This window comes from Poecilia latipinna, unplaced genomic scaffold (genome assembly GCF_001443285.1).
Source record: "Poecilia latipinna isolate Pla-1442-1.1 unplaced genomic scaffold, P_latipinna-1.0 Scaffold2868, whole genome shotgun sequence".
Taxonomy (NCBI): domain Eukaryota; kingdom Metazoa; phylum Chordata; class Actinopteri; order Cyprinodontiformes; family Poeciliidae; genus Poecilia; species Poecilia latipinna.
The window spans coordinates 22,596-27,629 of NW_015115484.1; positions in this window are offsets into that span (position 1 = coordinate 22,596).

Genomic DNA, 5,034 nt, shown 5'->3' on the forward strand with positions numbered 1-5,034 from the left:
TTATCGTGCGCATTTGTTTGTCAAGTCATACGGATGGATCGGTACATATCTGCGTAGAAAATTAGCTTTTGCCAAATGGATGCACTTAACTGTTTTAAGAGGACTCGTTTCGCCTGCATGCTCCACCTTTTTCCAATCTTCCATGACATTTTTTGCCAAGCCCGAAGCCAGCACTTGTTCCTGAATGAATCTGCCTCTTAGCTTGGGTGAAGTGCCCGCACTAGCTCCACTTTATGCTATCTGGGCCTGATGAAGAGATGCAAGATTTGAGATGGTCCAGATTGACTAGTGAGCAACAAGAACCCATACTGGGATCCGCTCAGATCCTGCAACCCGAGAGGGCAAAGGGGTCCTACAGGATGCCTGGCTGGGGATAAATGAATCCAGATGCTTCCCTGCAAAGAGAGAACAACCAGTTTTTTAGGGAGCAAATAGAGGCTGCCCACTTTTTTTTTTTCTGTCGTTTGTCAGGTCCCTGCGCTTTCTCATAACCGCTGATCACAGGGGCCTCCGTGCAAGAAGCATTGTGGGGAATTATCTGAGGGGCGTTTGTCTTTGAAGGAAAACGAGAGCAGCGGCAAATCTCCTCAGTCCTTTCCTGTTCCTCTTCCTGCCGGCCTGCCAGCTGGGCTGAAGACGGATGGAGCGAGGGGAGGATGGCCGCATTGGTCTGAACGACTTAATGGAAGTTCAAGTTGGTGCTGAAAGTTTTAGGGTGCGAGATATGAATGAACGTGTTTAAGTCATCCATCCTTCCGAGTGTTGTCACTTTACAAAGTGATGCTGCTACTGAATTGTCATTCTCTTTCAATCACTCTTTTTTTTTTACCTTTTTTCAGACAATTCACAGATTTTTTTCTCAGTTTTTGATAAATGGTACATATATATATATATATATATTTTTTTTTAGAACATTTTATTTGACACAAAACACTTGCCTTTCTTTGTCCATTTAAAGCGCAGGTGAATCAGGAAAACGTGTTCAACCCAGGGATCTAAGGTTCAAAAGAATAGGCCTGGTGATCAAACCCTTGGGAAGGGGAACAAGGGGAACAGCTTCTTGTCTCTCTTCACACGAAAGCAGCGGCACTCGTTTAAGAAGGAAGTGTAACGTCTTGGTCAATATTGTCCAGCAGCAGCATTCAGTTGTCATGGTTACTATTGGTTGTGCTAGCATGTCGGCGACTAGATAAAAATCAGATCCATACGTTTAAACCTTCAACAGAGTCGACGCCGAGGGTCCAGACCCTCTGTGTGAAGTGAAGCGTAGAACAAGGAGCTGTTTTTTTTTTTTTTACCAGGCCAACTTTATCCTAAAAACATAACATGAAAATTGACAAGCTTCTCCACAAGTGGATGTTACAGAATTTTGGCAGTTTTTGGTTTTTACACAGCAATGCTGCCACCCCACGACGAATGGTCGCCCTGGCAGTGAGTCATATTGCCCACATCAAAAATGAAACACACTACCCTTACGTTGTTGCACTCTTACGCATCGTTACGCATCATTTTGCTGAATTTTCAAATATTTGGTAGAAAAGCACTTTTCTTTTTTCTTTCTTGAGCCTACAAAAAGCCATCTCAGAATACAATTAAGTTTTTTGAGGATGTGAAATTGCCACTACCAAACCAAACCAAACCAAACCACACTTGTGGCATCACAGTGGAGTCGCAAAAACAGTTTAAGAAGGGCGCTCAAAAGTTGGGGAAACTGCAACTGTTTAGTTCATGCGCAATATTTTTGTAATCTTATCTTGAATCAAGAGGTAGGTCGCCATGTCGAAAACAAAAACAACGGCGCGATAACACAAGCTTCAAAGCTTCTCCTCAACTACAAACTGCAACAATGTGTTTCTCACCAGGGACCTCAGAAGTAACCCGTGTCACGACTAATCTGCCCAGCTCTCCTGATGCCATCCAGATCCCTCATCCTGAAACACACACCGGCTTCTTTGTTTGCTTCTCTTGGGGTTTAGACAGCTTTTTTTTTTTTTTTTTTTCCCCTCCCCCTTTGGGGAACAGGCAGTAGCACGCACACACACACACACACACACACACACACGCACACATGCAGATGCACACAGGGTTACAGCAATTCCCAAAACAGACACTCACTTTTAAATCAACATAAACGTTTGGCTATATGCTCAGATTGCACATGCTTAACCACACATCCACACGCCTACACTCACAAACCAGCCTGCTGTCTGAGGCAGATGTAGCAATGAGGAATAAATGACAAATTTCCTATTTCATCTCAGCAAGTTCTGTCTGCTTTGACTCACTCTTAACTTTTCCTGCCAGCATCATGGAAGGCCAAGAGTTAAATTAAGGAGGACTAAATTTCCAGACCAAGAAAAAGGGACTGTCAACCCAACTTTGCTCAATCATTTCAGGAAAGTGGTGGTGGGGAAAAAAAATGGCCGTCTTTCCACTTTGTCTTCACGGTAGTCGCAGCAAACCGAGTGTGAAATGTCTTGAGGATCGCTTACAAACACCGGCCATTCTTGCATGAACGCCTCTCCTTTATCGTGTGGATTCGTAACGAGACATTAGTTTTATTTATGAGAAAATAAGGGCATTCATTTATTTTTTATTTTTTTTACAAATAGGATACACAAATCAAGCCTACATTTAAAAAAAAGCTGTTATCAGCATTGAATAATTAAGTTAAGGGGACGAATAGTCTGGGTTACAATTTTTATGCTTGTCTTAATATAAGGTGATCCTGATTCCAAAAATATAAGCAAAAAAAAAAAAAAAAAAAAAAAATGCTCCTTTCAGAAATAAGATGGGTTTTAAAGAATTGTCGTCCGGTTGAAGAATTTGAGATAAATTTGGAGTGGCCTACTTTAGATTTCTAATCAGAGTTGATCAAATGCAACCAAGAATCGAGAACAGTTTAGGCCCAACTTCGAGCTTACATCACCCAGAATGGCTCCCTGGGAGTGGAGCCACAGCGCCCCCATATATATAAAAAAAAAAAAAAAATCACTACTTCCTTCAAATGACCTGTGAAGGAAAGCTGAGCTGTTTGTCTTTGATGTCAGACACGTGGAGCATGTAGACTCTGTGTATGTCATCACGACGTCCGTCTGAGTAGGACGCAACAAGAACCTGCGAGTGTCCGCTTCCTTGCATCTGCGTCGCAAAAATGTAATTCCTGTCTGCTGTCAGACGTGTCCATGAGCTTGCATTAATGTGATTTCTTTGCAGTGTGGACTTTAACATTGCAAATGCGGATTATTTTCAGAGTTTTGAGAGCGTTTCTTTGTTCTTCTTCCACATGTGTGCGTGTGTGCGCGTGTGTGTGTGCGTGAGGATGCGTGCATGCCTGCATGGTGTGCTGGCTGTCCTGCCTTCAGGGGAGATAAATGGCTGAGTGTTGTTGTTGTCCAGAGAGCAGCCGCTCAGACAGCCGCTCACACATGATTAATTGTTTCCTTGTTGGGACTGGGACCAGTCTACTGTGGCTGCATTGGCCAAGGCCTCCCACCCTGGATTGCCAGACGTGTCTCTTTGTGTGTGTGTGTGTGTGTGTGTGTGTGTGTGTGTGTGTGAGCATGTGAAACAGAGAAAAACACGATGAAATGTAAAGACGGCAGTGTAAAGACGTTTAGACCCGTTTTCTAACTTTGTGTATGCACTGTATTTTTTTTTTGCTTTTAACCCTGCACACACTGAGATTCAAGGCGTTTGACTCACTGTGTCCGTTTACGTAATTTAGGTGTTAAATTTACCCTGCGGCCGTCATGTGGGCTTCCTCCGTCTTCTCTGTGCACCGTTAGATGTCTTTAATTGACTTTTTCCTGCAACTGCTTCCTTTCCGCGCGCATTTTCGCGATATGCAATTACTCAACGCCGATCGACCTCTGAGACGTCCCGTAAATCTCGGCTGAACATCGATTTGTCATAGGTCAGCACGACTCAGGTCGATCTCCGGCGCTGTTGGGTTTCATAGAAGTGCGTGAGTGGACCTGATGATTGATTAATTACAATTTTTACAGGCTAAATAATTCCCCACGTATGATAATAACATCAAGTCTGCTTTGTCGCTCTGGCGGAAAACTCTTCTAAAATCCTCCCCCTCCACCCCCACTTTAATTTCTCATTCTTCACCATCTGGGGCTCATTAAGTGCAGCAGGACAGGTGGATGGCGGAAGCGTGTGCATTCAGATGTTGAAGGTTCGGGAGGGGACAGGGCTAAAATCTGGGAGCAAAAAATAGAAAACAAACTCCCTTAATTGCGATGTGTTCTGGGCGCGAAGGAAAGAAGCTCGGCGGTGGGGGGTCGGGGGGGGTGGTTGGTTATTGCAGGAGACTTCACAGTTAAAACCACGCTGCCATCATGGCTGGCCCATTTGGCTCGGTTGCACATTACGGTTTAATGATGGCGCGAGGATGACTCACATGCAACACTGGTTCATCTTACATTAGACCCTTAATTACAGCAGCTATTATCCACACTCTGCGTTCATAAAAGAACTGGGCTGAGTTAAAAAAAAAAAAAAAAAGACAAGAAACACTTTCAGATTTTTAGGTTCTTTTTTTAAGTTTATGTTTAAAATAAAACGTGCTTCTGTGTTAGCGACTGGAAAGCTGTTTTACGAGTTTTTTTTTTTTTTTTTTTTCCTTTTTTAAAAAAGTGAAGGGGCGGTAACTTTTAAACTCCCAGTAACAAGGTCCTAAATAGAGCCCTGTAGACTCTTTTAGTTGTGATTTGGTTGTGCGCGTTTTACTGAGCACTTACATTTATGTTTATAGAGTACTGTATGAATAAAACTGAAATGAACTAAACTGAATTGAATCGAACATGCCGACTGGTGCGCTGGAAAATTGAGGTGGGAATTTCTCGTACTATTAAGGACTGCTTTGTGTTGTTTCACAATGAAATATCCAAGCGAACAAAGGTCACACATAGGGTCCATACCCGTCCCACTTTTATTAAGCCTCTACGATCCAGCGAGATCTGACAGTAAAGCACAACGGCTCTAGTAATTCCTTGCTGATGGTGCGCAACTTTGTGTTTGTGT